Raw genomic sequence first — 16069 nt, 5'->3', positions numbered from 1 at the left:
ACACACACACAGAGATGGGGGGGGGGGGGGGGGGGGGTGCTTAAATATTAAAGAATTTAAGAAAGCTAGAAAACTCTTCATACCACCAGGCACCTATTTAATCATGTAATTCACATTTTCTTACAGGCTACAAGTTTTAATCCGATCTGCAGAATTTTGCTCAAGCTTGAATTATTGAATGTTACAATAATGAAGCCTGTCACCAATCAATGATTAATCCCTCCCCAGATGTCATCTTGCACTGGGATCACACCAGCAATAGTTCTTAGACTACATCCATTTTTCAGACTTGGTCAAAAAACCACCTTCCAGGATGGTTCTGACTACAGTGGGTGTAGAAAGAAACACGAGAAACACAAACTCAAGATAGGCAGAAAGATAGAAACCCCTTTTTTTCTGCTCCGTTTAGTGCTCGCACATTCCACCATCCACATGTGTTTGTGGTTGTCAACACATAGCATTGCTAGCATGCAAAATCCAGTCATGAAAGTGGGCCGGTTGAATTCAAATAGTTGAAATGAAAGATTTGTGTAGTCTGGACTACAAAGAAGAAGTAGAGAGACCTATGAGGGAATGGCCCTCATGCTGTGTATGAGTTTTACATCCTTTTCATTTATGCATGTTTGCAAATCCCCATGCAGACTAGCTCTACCTGCTGCTTAAACTTGTGGGGTCCAAGAACTCTCCGGCTTTGCAAATGCTGCAAATCCCATGCAAGATACACAGTTTCCAACAGCCTTTATTCTAGTTTTTTATATTTAACTAAAGCATAATAAGTTAGGGAAAACACACATTTTGCTGAGCCATGCAGACATAGTTGTGGCTTAGATTTGTATCCTATTTAAAGTGTATCTGGTTTTTAACCACAGTGGTGCCTTTTCTCAGTTATTCTCTCAGCAAACTTTTGCAGACGCTGCCTAAACAGATCTAAAAGCTGACTTTGATGTGATAAGTAACCAGTGCTATAGGTTAAAATGAGCTATGTGGTCTGAATATCCTATTTTGTCACATGGTGTTTGGTTTGCAGCCTTCCCCTCTTGTTCAGCGTCTATTCTTCTTGATTTGCAAAGAGAACATCCAGCAGTTCAACTGGTGGTTGAGCTCAATTCTTTCTCAGAATATCTGACATCCTCATAACACAGGCAGCATTATACATCACACATGATATGTTTTACAACACTAGTCTGCATTTCCAAAACCACACATCTGTTTTTGATGATTGTTGAGAAAGACAGCTATTATTTTTTTGTGGAATGAATTTGAATGGGATAGTAATATTTCACAAGCTGGAATTTCAGCATAACATCTTGTGTAACTTGTGTTCCCACGAATATGTTTAAGCTTAATTTTTTTATTCAATTGCATGGCCAACAGGGGTCACCTTTGCCTGGTTTAAGAATTTGAATTTATTTGCACCGAATAATGACTTGCAGAATGACTTGCAGCCTGTTATTTTCTGCAGTGTTACTCCATCTGATTTGATTCCAACTCACTGATGTACTCAAGTGAGACACCACAAAGATGGCACAGATGCTTTGTGATGAATGTCATATGACGTGTTACAGCACACTGTTTATTTTTTTAAACTGAATTATAGAGCTCTTACTTACTTGTGCCCTCAGTCAAGGAAACAGGCCCATTATTTTAAACTCAAATTGAACAGCATTTAATTTTCAGTATTTACGAAACACCAGAAGTTGCTGGATCATCTTCCATCTTGCGCAAAACCTCGACCAAACCTCTCTTTTATAATTTGTTTATTTATTTTTTATGTATAAAGTAATGCTTACAGGCTGATGCAACTTGTCAAAAAAGTGATTGTCAGCTTTTTTGGAGCTACAGACTGAACAGAATGTTTAGTCAACAAATGCCTTCAAGACATTGCAAAAGAAATCAAAACATAACCTTAATAATTGAGCAAACATATTAAATAGTGACAGGTAATACAAACAGAATTAAAATGAAAAATGAGCTAAGTATTCTGCTGACACTGTTTTACAAAAAAACAAATTAATAAAAAACAATCAAACAAATCAAAAAAGAACTCTGAAACTTTTCACGCTGAGCATAAATTATGCAGCAAGATAAAGGTAACCCACCGGCCTCGGCAGTCAAAAAGAGTCTTTGAAATGTTGTTTTTTTTTTCATGTGCAAATAAAGTTTGCATTAGTTTACAGCAGGGACTCGTAAGGAAGCACATAATGGTGAATGTCTCATTATAAAGTAAAGAGAATGTTGATGTTAGAAACAATATTTTAAAAATTAAATGTCAGAATAATGACATAAACTCTAAACATATTTAATTGCAGCCTCCATGGAAATGATCTTAATCACTTTGTGTTTTCTTAGAATTTTTTCCCTTCTCATTGCTCAGTCACATACTGGAACCTGTGGAAATGAGAAATCTTGTGGTTGCTGAGACTTTTTTAGGGTCAAAACAAACCTTTGTTGGCAGTAATTCTATTTCCTGTAAGTTTGAAGTAGCTTAAAGAAATATTTTAATAAGTTTTCCGGGATTATGGCACACTGTTGATAGATAGCAACCTAAAATTTGATAATATTATTCACACAGTACCATGTAGTGCTTAGTTTTTGCTCCACTGCCACCAGGACTGCTGTCCATTGATGGAGAGGCTTTGGAAAAGGGCATCTACGTAAGACACTAATGAAGAGAGAACTTAAAACTGATCCCAAGTGTTGGATTTCTTTTTGCTCTTGTTGAATATCAGTGTTAATATTCACAAAAAGTTTAGAATATGATGACAGTAAGAAAATACAGATGCTTTTTACATCAAAAAGGGTACATATGTGGACCTCATGGGATGGTGTATGATGCACAATTTGTTGTTCCGTTCTGTTGAGATCTGTTGCTAAAGTGCTCTTATAGTGGAACCAGGCTATAGTGGAGGGAGGAAGCAGGAGTGGCACAGCTTCCCTCTCCACAAATGTTCTGTTTATTTTTGAATTTTTGGCCTGAGTGCACCGTTTCCTAAAATACTATCTCTGTGAATCCAAATGGTGGGTGTACAAAACCTGACATGACTTTGACAGGGATAGTTGGGCCTTTATAGCCTTGGGATGTTAGAGCAGGATGTTTTAGCCATGTGTGATCATGTCAGGACAGACGCCTTCTTAAAAGAGGAAAAAGGGGTAATTTACGATATTGGTCTTTTGCCACCATGTGTTGCACCACTCAGTAGTGATAGAAAAAAAAACATGCAGAAACTGAGCAAAGCACAACTTTGCTGAAAATAATGTCAGAGATGGTTTCGTAGGGTTTTAAGCTTTATTATGAAGTTTCAGAGATTTCCATTTCTTTCACATAAAAGCTCACTTAAAGACTACTTTACTCCTCCAAGGTTATAGACTATACTTGTGTTGATTTCCTCTATTACGATGCCAGTAGCACAATTGGATCTGGATAGAGATACTGGGTGGTTTCCAAAGAGCTCTTTTCCACAGCTGAAGCCACTTTACCATGCCTGTTTTCACCACAGCGAACCACAGGCCTTTCTGTGAGGTTGCAGCACTTCCGCTGTGTGCCTCGCAGAGCTTCTCGGGCCCTCCTCACAATAACACTGCAGCCAACGCAGTTAAAGGATCAAAGATCACCTCACGCTTAACAAACAGCTAGACACTCAGCCCATCAGAAACATCTGGGAGTGGTTGGCTGCAGCTGCTGGTGCATGCCCACACCTCTGAAACAATCAGGACGGGTGCCAGATGTGGAGAGCATCTCACGTAAGGTTCAGATGTTTCTGTTCCTCGGAGTCACTCACCACAGGGAGAAACAGGATGCTTTCTGATGTCCTATTAAATTTAGACTGTGCTGCACCCAGATTGGGTTTGGTGCCTTGGGATATGCCACCGGCTTGTGGGTTGTCACTGTTCAGCAAGCTGATTGAAAACAGTGCTGTGTGCATAAAGCTTATAGAAAACACTGGGGAAAATGTTGTTTTTTCCAAATGGGTGAGTGTGAACCACTAAATATCACATATTCTGTCCCTGCTGGTGATAGAGAGGCAAGAATGTTGGAATCTTCTTCATATATTTTACATAATAAGCACCTATAAATATGTTCTATAAATATGTTGCCTCAATGTGGTGCTTGTTCAAGCACTTTTACATTTACCATGACACACTTCATAACCTATAACCTCCCATCCCTGCACCTGTTGCACTGGGCTTTTTACTGTGATAATGCTGTGGGAAAGAAATATTTAGAAGACCAAACAAAAACATGAAGAGTCTTATATTTGTTAAGATGTAAAGTAGAAAACAAGCTGGAAAAAATGAATATTGAATGTCTACTTTACTGCAGAAAAGATGCCTTGTTATATAATAAATGTGCCAGCTAATGAAGCCCACAAATTGTGTTTATTTCTGCAGAGATTTTAGACTTTGGAAGCTGGTGTTCATCTTTCATATTTATGTTCATATTTTGTGGCAATGTTTGACTGAGCTAATCACTGAGATTATTGCTCAAACCAGTGATATTGCCAAACTTGATATTGCTTTTGAAAACTCATCTGAACAAACTTTTCACACAGACTGCAAAATCTAATGAGAAACAATATTAAGGCAAGAAGCTTTCTGTCAGGGCTTATGCATAATGCACCAGACTCCAGTGCGTGCACGTAAAGTTAATGCTAGATGGACATGAAGATATCCATAGAGTGACTGCAGTGGATATAGCGGATATGATGTTAATACCAGATCTGAGCTGGTGTGGAGAGAGTCTTCCTCTCCTGGAGGTTCCCTGTGGTGATTAGGAAAACACTTTGGTAGATATTATACACTGTTATTTTCCCCTCTTCTGTCTGTGCCTGATCTTTCACTGAAGCAAAGTTCAGTAAAGTACCCTCACGGTGACCCTTTTATCTTCCATTTTAATGAATGAAATTATTTTGTCCTGAACATCAAAGTAAAAAAGTTGTTTTTTTTTTTACTGCCTTCTGTTTTCTGTATAGCACTACTTTGTAAGACTCATCAGCATTTATCAGTACTCTTGATATGCAATTGTTTTAGCCCCCCTATTTTTAATTTCTGCATTGCTTTTGCTGTTATTCCGCTATTGGTCCGTTCTCCTGCTTAGTGGTCTTAAAGGTGGCTTAATGTTAAAGTCTTGCCTTTACCTAAACACATCAAATAACAGAAGATGTCAGTGTAAAGTTTCAGCCTTGTTAAATTCTGCCTTCATGTTCAAGGACATCCTTATTCCAGCTCTAAGGGAGTAGAATAGTGCATTACAGTGCGAGCAGGTACCTGAGGAGAGTTAATAGGGGTTTCTTGCACATCAGTAAGTAGATGTGCCATAACAGTTCTGCCTGATAGAAATAAATCTCTCAGAGGTTTTTTTTCTGTGAGCCCAAGATATTTTAATTATTAATCAATCTTTTGGCACAGCAGAGATCACAGGGAAAGTTATCATTTGAATGTAAGCCGTGCTTACAAAAACATTACTTCAGAGTTGTTCCTTCTTGCCGTGTTAATTAAAATTTCAGGCTTGAGGTTAAATGTCATTAATGATATGATCAAGTTTTTATAATAGCTTGTGGTAAGTTTTAAATGGCAAAGTTAGTATAATTCTGGAATTATACTAACTATATATATATATAAAAAAAAACACCCAGCACGCCCCTGCGGGCGGTTTATCCTTCAAGCTCGGGTCCTCTACCAGAGGCCTGGGAGCTTGAGGGTCCTGCGCAGTATCTTAGCTGTTCCCAGGACTGCGCTCTTCTGGACAGAGATCTCCGATGTTGTTCCCGGGATCTGCTGGAGCCACTCGCCTAGCTTGGGAGTCACCGCAGCTAGTGCTCCGATTACCACGGGGACCACCGTTACCTTCACCCTCCACATCCTCTCGAGCTCTTCTCTGAGCCCTTGGTATTTCTCCAGCTTCTCGTGTTCCTTCTTCCTGATATTGCTGTCATTCGGAACCGCTACATCGATCACTACGGCCGTCTTCTTCTGTTTGTCTACCACCACTATGTCCGGTTGGTTAGCCATATATATATATATATATGTATATATATATCTCTTGCCCACCGATGCCTTCTTGTTCCAGTAGCCCACTTTTCGTCAGGGTGCCCTGGTTCCTCAACACCTGACGCGGACCTTGTTGATCCAAAGGCGTGTAGTCTAACCACTACACTATCCAGCTGCTATCCAGAACAAGATCCGGGCCATCAACACGTACGCCCTGCCCGTGATCAGGTACCCTGCTGGGGTAATAGGCTGGCCAAAGGAGGAGATAGAAGCCACAGACATAAAGACAAGAAAGCTCCTTACCATGCATGGAGGGTTTCACCCCAAATCCAGCACCCTGAGGCTGTACGCTAAGCGGAAGGAAGGGGGCCGGGGACTGGTGAGTGTCAGCACCACAGTCCAGGATGAGACAACGAACATCCAAGAATACATTGGGAAGATGGCCCCAACTGACCGAGTGCTCAGTGAATACCTCAGGCAGCAGAAACCCAAGAAAGAGGAGGGAGACGAGGAACCATCATGGAAGGACAGGCCCCTGCACGGTATGTACCAGAGGCAGATAGAGGAGGTGGCTGATATCCAGAAATCCTACCAGTGGCTGGACAAAGCTGGACTGAAAGACAGCACAGAGGCACTAATCATGGCAGCACAAGAACAAGCTCTGAGTACAAGATCCATAGAGGCTGGGGTCTATCACACCAGGCAAGACCCCAGGTGCAGGCTGTGTAAAGATGCCCCAGAGACAATCCAGCACATAACAGCAGGGTGCAAGATGCTAGCAGGCAAGGCATACATGGAACGCCATAACCAAGTGGCCGGCATAGTGTACAGGAACATCTGTGCCGAGTATAACCTGGAAGTCCCGAGGTCAAAATGGGAGATGCCCCCAAGGGTGGTGGAGAATGACCGAGCTAAGATCCTGTGGGACTTCCAGATACAGACGGACAAAATGGTGGTGGCTAACCAACCGGACATAGTGGTGGTAGACAAACAGAAGAAGACGGCCGTAGTGATCGATGTAGCGGTTCCGAATGACAGCAATATCAGGAAGAAGGAACACGAGAAGCTGGAGAAATACCAAGGGCTCAGAGAAGAGCTCGAGAGGATGTGGAGGGTGAAGGTAACGGTGGTCCCCGTGGTAATCGGAGCACTAGCTGCGGTGACTCCCAAGCTAGGCGAGTGGCTCCAGCAGATCCCGGGAACAACATCGGAGATCTCTGTCCAGAAGAGCGCAGTCCTGGGAACAGCTAAGATACTGCGCAGGACCCTCAAGCTCCCAGGCCTCTGGTAGAGGACCCGAGCTTGAAGGATAAACCGCCCGCAGGGGCGTGCTGGGTGTTTTTTTTGTTGTTTTTTTTATATATATACTTTCAGCTTAATTTAAAGAAAACAGCATTAAAAAGTAACTATTCGCTGGGACCTGGTCTATGACCTTAACTCCTCAACATGCAGAAGATATGGGCTGTCTCTCACTTCTTTCATACCACTGTGATCACACCCCTGGTTTATCTGTTGCGACAGTGCTACCATTCGTTATAAGGCTGTAGGCTTTGGCTGTAGTTTCCTGAACTGATGAGTTTGAGAATAACACGTTTCCCTGAGCTTCGTGAAAACGATTTGGGTTTAAAACCTCAGCGAATCATCAAAGCGCAAAAACAGGATGTGGTTATATTCGATATCTGAGGTTATAAAATCATTTCGTTCAGTATTAAAGTGATTATACTGGTATAAATTCTGATTTGCAACCTTGACTGTGTATTTTTAGTTGTGGGCTCTGCAGCTGCTTTATAAAGTGCTACTGATTATAGTGTTTGTACAGACCAAAGCACATATGGCTTTGACAGTAACATAGCAGCTCTCTTCTTAAACATCTGTGCATGACTAACGCTGAAACATGGCATACTGATGTATCCTCCCATGGGCTGTTTAAATATAAGATTTACTCCACGCCACCTTTGTACATTTGTCCATTCCTCTTCTTGAGCGTGCCATGGATTTCTATAGCTTTACTATTTAGCATTGTTCCTAAACTCATGTCAGGCATATATTATGTTTCCCAAGATGATCTTATTTTACACTGCAGGCTATGCTGCATGCTATTGCAGTTTGCAGGATGATTTAAAGTCATAGATTATAGCTGACCAGTTACCCGGACCTTCGAAAATGGATGTACTGTACATGGTCGCAGCTGTGTTATTGCTCTTTGATGTCACTTTATTTCTGACATTCTCAAAGTCTAAAATTAAGGTAAAATTCCTACATTTGGCAGCTGAACCTGCCCATGGCAAAATATAATGCTTGAGTTCAAGGATTTCCCCCCGTGACAAATACTCTAGAGAAACTGATATCCCCAGAGAGTAATTTGTTTTATGTTACATATCAAACATATGCATTGATTACTACAGATCATTAAAGATAAAATTCCAGCATAAGGTTTTGGCACATAATTTTCAATCACGCCATAAATATTTATATTTGGAGGATATTTGCTTTTCTAAATGTTAAGGAAAGTAACCAGAGAAGCATTTTTGCAAAGTTGCAGACAAATACTTCCCTGCAAACAAACATGAAAAAAAAAAAACTTTATTCAGCTGGAATCCAGAAGCCTATCAGAAGCCTAAAATACTACATCTGAAACAAGGCAAACATGAGGCAGAACCACCAAGACTACAAACAATCAGACAAGGAACACTGACCAACTAGGTCTTTAAATATACAAAAGGTAACAAGGGAAGAAAATACACACAACTGAAACTAATTAAGGCAACGACACGCAAGCAAAACTAGAAGACACAAGAGAACGTAAAAATTAAATAAAAACGGAATATAACAGGAAGTTAATAACAGGCAGAGTAACAGCAAGATAAAAGAAGACACAGGCGTTGCAGCATAAATTGAATCTCAAGGGATTGAATATAAAACCACAACTCTAACCAGCTAGTTTTCAAAAAGTTGAAAACAAAAAAATTAGCTGCAAATATTATAATAAAGAAGTCAAACAGGGAATATCGGCTACATAAAAAAAAATCAAAATATTCATGTGTAAACTCAAAACTCAGGCGAAAAAACCCATAAGCACCCATAAGAGGATAAATATAGTTCACCGTGATGGATTTCAAACAGAATCAGATGCTTTCCATTATAGTTGCTAATAGCTAATGTGAAATGTCCATTTCTTAATTATCCAGAGAGCTGCGTAATTCCAGTGCACTTATGCAGACAAATGGCCAGTTACACTCGACTGTCTATTTCGTAGTCCTATTGGGGTTTCTCCTCATAGCCTAATGGTGATGATAATAGGTCTCCCATCTTTGGCTCTGCACCTGGCAGTGAGTCTACGGATGCCAAGATCTTCATAAGCATCTATTTTAATTATGCAGGAAAACAGCCACTGTCATTACAAAAATAAAGGAAATGACCACGGACATTACCGCACGGCAACCGTGCTTTCTTATTTGCAACCCCACAAAATTACAAGAACACCTAAAATATCCATATTACTGTTGGCAAGATTAATCTCTAGTTTTTCAAACATAAAGAGCCAGGAAAAAAATCTCAATCTTTAGTTTTATGTTTCGAATTGGTTGATGCACTACTTTCAGAAAGCTGTTTTGTATTTGCATCTCCATGAGTAACTGTTTACAATTTGCAACCATCCAGCTCTGTTTCTTGTTATGTAAATGTTTGCTCATGAGCATGACCATATGGATCATGTGACCCTTAGACAAATTGTTGGTGAAGCTACCAGCCTCGAGGGCTGATGCCTTAACCCCGACTGCATAACCGGCAAAACAACATTCTTTACACATATGTCCTTTTTGAAAGCGTAACCACTGATTATATCTTTAATGAGAAAAATCGTGCTCAAGCCATCAGGAACATAGCATTTTTCAGAGGTACTTTGGCAAGTTGTGAAATGAGATGACTTTTGCCCCAGCTGCCATAAAAATAGGAATATATTTAGTATTGATAGGAGGGTGTGGGTCATTCATGTTTCCTGTGGAACCAACCGAAAGCCTCGCATGTGCCAAAGTAAATGATTACATCCACTGACTCATGGAAAAGGAAAATAGTTTCCACGGTTATATATTATTTGAGTTTATCCTGTCACTCCATCTATTTGATGGTTTTAATGAACACTCTTTTTTTAAGTAATGTTCTGACAATATTGTGAAAACATGCAGTTATAGCAGAGTTGAGTAAGGCTGCCATGGTGAAACGATGAAGGAATTTGCCCAGGTTGCTCTGTGCTGACCCTGACAGCGATTGTTCACTTCAGTGCCACTCATTGCAATGGCGTGCTTCAAAATGACAAACCAAGTAGAGTCAACAACATTACTTTCTCAACTGACAGCATTGTGAAGTGCAGAGTAATGGGATTAGAGGCTTTTTTCCCTCACTAGGACTTTTTTTTTTGCCTCAAAGAAATTTTTGCTTGAGCAATTTAATTGTTTCGAGAATTCCAGGGCATCTCTCTCAAAGCTGTGCATTCCTTTCCTCCACAACACAATGCATTCCTGGATAATAAAAGTGATCTCCATCAGAATCAGTTAGACTCCCTACAATGTCTCAGGAATTTTGTCCTGCAGGAGAACGACATGTTGGACTCTGTGATGGATAGTGTATTAATTAGAAAGCATTCATTACCGAATTGGGTGGCACTGTTATAAGCCAGACTGCTGTTAAGAAGACTGAAAATAAGTCCTCACACTATATATACAGCATGTAAAGTGTAATTTCCAAATGCCATTACAGCTGCATCCTCCTTTTTTGCAGACATGCTGAATTAATGCTTAATTAATTAATTAGAACTAATGCCTGGCAGAGCTTTTTAAAATTGTTAAGATTCACTGTTGAAGTTACAAGAAGATATCATTTCTGCATTGCCTGAGGGAAAATGCCAGTTTTATCAATTTACCCTCTAATTCAGTATATTTCTCCTCACCCTGAGGCTGTTTTCAAAGACTTCAAATAGAAATTAATTCTCATTAGCTTTATTTCTTTGTACAGTTCATTAAACCGGTTATTTGTCAAGAACCAGGACAACAGAGACAAGTCTATTTACCATGTTTAACAGTGATTAAACTCACCAGATTAAACCAAAGGAGTAAAATACCATGACATGAATAAATGATATTTTGTAAGAGTCATTACACACCATAGTCACAAATATTCAAGACCATAGGAATACTTAAAACACATTAAAAAGGATCTGAAACACTGGAAATTATTTACTGTCAGACCTCATTTTTCTTTGAGAGTTAAGATAGCCTCTTGGCCTCAAAACCTTCACTTTATCTTAAATTAGATTTTTGTCTTAACAAGAAACAAAGATAATCTGAGTTCAATCAGTTAGGATTGGCGACAGGTATAAACAACAATACTAAACCAGAAGCATAGGTGGTTTTTTTTGTAGCAGTGGTAAGGTTTTTAAAAGTTTGTCTGCTAGGATAAAATAAGATAACAACAGGCTTTGTTGCAAAAGTTGTTGTGGTTAGTGACTTTTTTCTTAAGCTCTTAAATCCACACATACAATTCAGGCAGGCTCTTTGTCAGCAGAGCTCTGTTTTGTATTTATGTATTCTCACATTCACACCTTGTATTTTCTAAGGAAAATACAACTTTCCTAGAAACAGCACAGACTATTGAGGAACAGGATGACCCCGACAGAATTATACGCTGCCTCCTGGATGAGACTGTACTTTTTTGGAGTTAACACACCAATTATACTATCTTTGCCTTTTTTGTTGGTTACAATGTGGTCAATGAGACTGTAGTTAACAATTCAGAAGGAAAAACTAATTTAACCACTAAGATGGTCGTTTTTATAAACAGCTATGCTCAGACACAAAATAATAAAGTTTTTAAGCTGGCATCACAGGGAGATTTGACCCAGTAACAGCAAAGTGAAAGTAGGATCACCTCTGCAGGCTGCTCTTTCAAATATATACTGTACACAGGGCTATATCAATCCCTTTCATGTTTGCATCTGTTGGGGAAAAAAAGGAACCAGATATTAGTTCTGAGTAAAGCAAACGCAACATTAAGTTTTACAGATGCTTACTCACGTTGTTCAGTAATCACAGTGAAGAACTTGAGAGTAAATCTCTTTCTTTGTAAGCCCTTCATTTCTGTGTCAGAGCATCACAAGGATTTTTGGTTTCATGAACAATTTATTATGGCAATTTGTGGAGACATGAAATCTATAAAATATCTTCACTATTAACCAGAAGATGACAAAGAGGTAGGTATTCCCGGAACTTTATCAACCAAATGAAAACCACATGCTCATTCAATATGCAGTATCCTGTGGAAAGGATCACACAGTGTAAGTCTAGCGTAGAATATGCACTACATCACTAAGGGTAATAAATGCATGCACTATACAAAAAAAGAAAACACACCAAACAGCATGAAACGTTAGATACTCTATGACTTGATCTTGAACTGTGCAGGTTTCATATGAACTTTTCCCATCCGTAACTTAAAAGGTGACATTTAACACGCTAGAGCTCATATTTCCTGAAATGCACAGCAGTCTGGAGGAAATGGTTCACTACTGCTTCTGGTTAGTGTTTCGTCTCAACGTAAGTCATTAGGCCTCTGCTTAAATATGTGCCCAACCCCCCCACCCTCAACATTTTGTACTATTCACCTTGCAGACATAACTTCCATTGTGTTTTGATCCAGATGGGGTTCCGGTAGAGCAGCATTGTGAAGTCTGTGTCCTGGATTTTGTTCTGGATTACAGAATATTTACATTTAAGCATCACAAATGAATCCATTACTTTTAAAGAATGAAATGAACGCGAGCATGCTCAGATAATCCACGCCTCAGTGGCTTAACAAGTTCAGTATTTGATGTGTATATATCTTTTCCTCAGCTTTTTGTTCTGTGGAATGCTACAAAAACTATTAAATTAATCATCTTGTTATTCCCCCTATTTCATTTTTTAACCAAAAACTTCATTAGGTCATCCCCATTTTTGTTATTTTGTTTTCCAAGACTTGACAAACAACAAGAAATTGTTGCTGCAAATTAAACGCATTCAAAGCCTTTTTTGTTACCCAGGGCACACTTGCAAATGCCACGATATAAACTTTATGAGAGCAAATAAATTAATTAAAAAAAATCACAAATCAGCCATCAATGATGTGTGGGGCCAATTGCTACACAAAAGAAACTGAGAATTAAATGAAAAGATCTCACAAAAATCATATTTCATCAAAACACTGAGAATTACAGGGTAGGGAGATACAAGGACATCTGAGTCTTATTATGGTTTTAATGTAGCAGCTGAAAAATTGCTTGTGGTGCAACACCATGATGTTTTATTTCACAAATACATGTATTTTGTTTTTTTTTTTTTTACATTTTGTGTATCCGGTTAGAAGCAGTTACTGATATGATTTCCTGAGAAAGAGTGGCATGTCACACACTTACCTTTAATCTTGATTAAACTCAATCTATTTATTATTTCTTTCATGGTCTTTCTGCAAGGGTAAAGGAGCCAAGTTGTGGTACTCCCTCTAATCCACGGTCAAATGTCACTAAAATAAGCAGCACAGAAAAATTACTAAGACCACAACGTCTTGATGTGGACAGCATCTAACCTCAAAGTAGAATTGCAGATTTGTCCACCATTACGGCACCTTGTTTTTTTATTCATGGCCTTATATGACTCATGAGGGCAGTCAAGTCAGTTAAAGCCAAGTAGGAACTGACAATCTCATGCATGTGAACGGACTTGAAAAACTGAAGTGTGAGGTGAGCATAGGTAAAATTAATGCAGACTGAGCCTTTAAAACGACGTAAACTTAGGCTGCACTTTTGTATGGAACTCCAGCACCGACGCTGGATGGAAAACAGATGCTCCGCTCGTGTTTTGATTTATCCACAGTACAATACCTAATCTGCTTATTGTTGTTTGCAAAACCATAAACAAATCCATCAGTTTGACATCTGTGCTCCTAGTTTCTGTACATCTTTTCATCTTTAATAATTTATCAAATTTGGAATAGGCAAGCCAAGTGATGCCAAGTGAACATTTTGTCATTAGTATGCGAACAGGATATTTGACAATCCATTGCTTTGTCACTGGGCAGATTTTGTGGCTTTGCTTTTTAATATATTTATGTTAAAAAAAGAAAAGGATACTTGCAATAAAAATGAATCTTGATAAGGTAAAGGATTTTACTTTGTTTAATATAATGCTGCACGAGGAACTGCGAAGATAGTGAGATGGTGTCAGTAACAACTTGAATTGATATGAAACAGCCCTACATGTTATCTACGAAAGGAAATAAAACATAAACAAAACACTTTATTTTCTTTCCAGCTCTGCTAAACATTTATCTACACTGCTATCTAAGAACACCAATACGTATTACGTCTGCTGGATTCTTTTAATGCATACTGCAAATATTATTTTGTGCATACTATTTAACTCCCACTTGTATCTGTCTTTTGATCTTTTGCACTCAAAATTACATCCAGGGCATAAAGAACAGAGCCAAGCTCCATGTCATTTTAAGTTGTTCTGTCTGGCTGGCATTAAAATAGGGACAGGTAGTGTAGATAATATGGATGATTGTCCCTGTGGAAGTAAAACCATCTGAGCATGTCGATTAGTGTGAACATATGCATATCTGTGTGAGTTGCCTCCCTTGCTGTACTGTCACAGTCATAATGAGAAGCTGCCAGCACTGGAACTCATTCCACTGGGTGAAAAAGCAGTTCAGAGAGAGAAAGTGGGGAGACATAACGAGGTTGGCTGGAGGAAAGAAAGTTTTAGCCGCAATAAAAAAAATGATCACGGTTAGAGTGATCAAGCTTTTTTTGTTTATTCTTTTTGATAATCTCTCTTTTTCTTAATCAGTGCAAACAGAACAAAGCAACTAGTTCATTACTATTCATAAAGCCTCCTTTATACTGTCACTTCACAGGTATATCATGAATAAAATGTCTTTATTTTGTCTTGCCAGGGGTAATTCAGTTTTCACATTCATTTCTTTAATGACAAAGAAGAAAAATGAATAAACATTGGGGCATTCATCCCATTTCCATCAGATGTTTCTCAGTAAAACTACAGACACAAAAGGACTCTCTTCCCCTCTCATGTTTATAAGCTCTAAATGCAAAGTGACAAGGGTTTAATAACTTTCAGAGCTTTTAGTGATTGACAAGAAAGTGAAGCAGGGTTATGGCTCCAGCACCATGAGAGATAAAAGTGTAGCTTCCCCTTGGGGGTTGACTGAAGATGTAAGCTATGTTCCTTTAAAGAGTCACAACATATGAGGAAAAGTTACAGGCATTGTATCCTTTTTAGACTTAGATGGAAAATACCCCCAGGAGGTTTCTTGATTTCCAACATCTGAAGGAAAGTGTTGTCTGTATGATGGCTAGATCTCCTTATGATCCAGTGGCTGTGTCGAGGTTGTTTTGTTAGGTAGCTCAGGTGGATATTATTCATAATCACTAAAGCCAGGTCCGATTTACATTATACATTTCAAGCCTCACTGTGCCTGGAAGCACAAGTAAATGAATATGATGAATGTAAGGGTTTATATCTTATACTGATTGAAAGTTTACTTCAGCAGTGGGATGATTAAAATGAGTTTGTATGTTGTATTATTTGGCTAAATTATACAGCTGTTTTAACAAATATACGTGTAAAAAATCAGTGGATTTATAAAAGTACTGTGCTGACATATACATGTCACCACAGCAGAGATTTCTGTGCGATTTCTTTTACAGTTTAACTCTTCAGAAGAGCAGAGCACAGCGAGCTTTGTATCTGATTTACACTTCCCTTTCGCATAGGATGGTGGCACCAAAGTTCAGCAATAACCTGACCTGCCTCTGCAGTCGGTGTGGCTCCTTGTGGTAATCACAGCAGCAGCAGAAAGAGGAGAGGAGCAGGAGGCTGCACTCCGTCACGTGTTGAAAAAATTCGATTTTGGAGACGGACGTTCACCGCTCGGCCCCCACATCGTTTGGTTTCACTTAGCGTGCTGCAGCAGTGTGTGTGAGCCCAGACAGGCGGGCAGTGGATGCCGATAAGACGAAAGGAAAGTTTTT

Source organism: Diplotaxodon limnothrissa, linkage group LG14 (assembly GCF_057381915.1).
Source record: "Diplotaxodon limnothrissa isolate DT_005_m linkage group LG14, D_limnothrissa_male_GT1.1, whole genome shotgun sequence".
NCBI classification, from domain to species: Eukaryota; Metazoa; Chordata; class Actinopteri; order Cichliformes; family Cichlidae; genus Diplotaxodon; species Diplotaxodon limnothrissa.
This window is presented reverse-complemented; position numbering follows the sequence as displayed.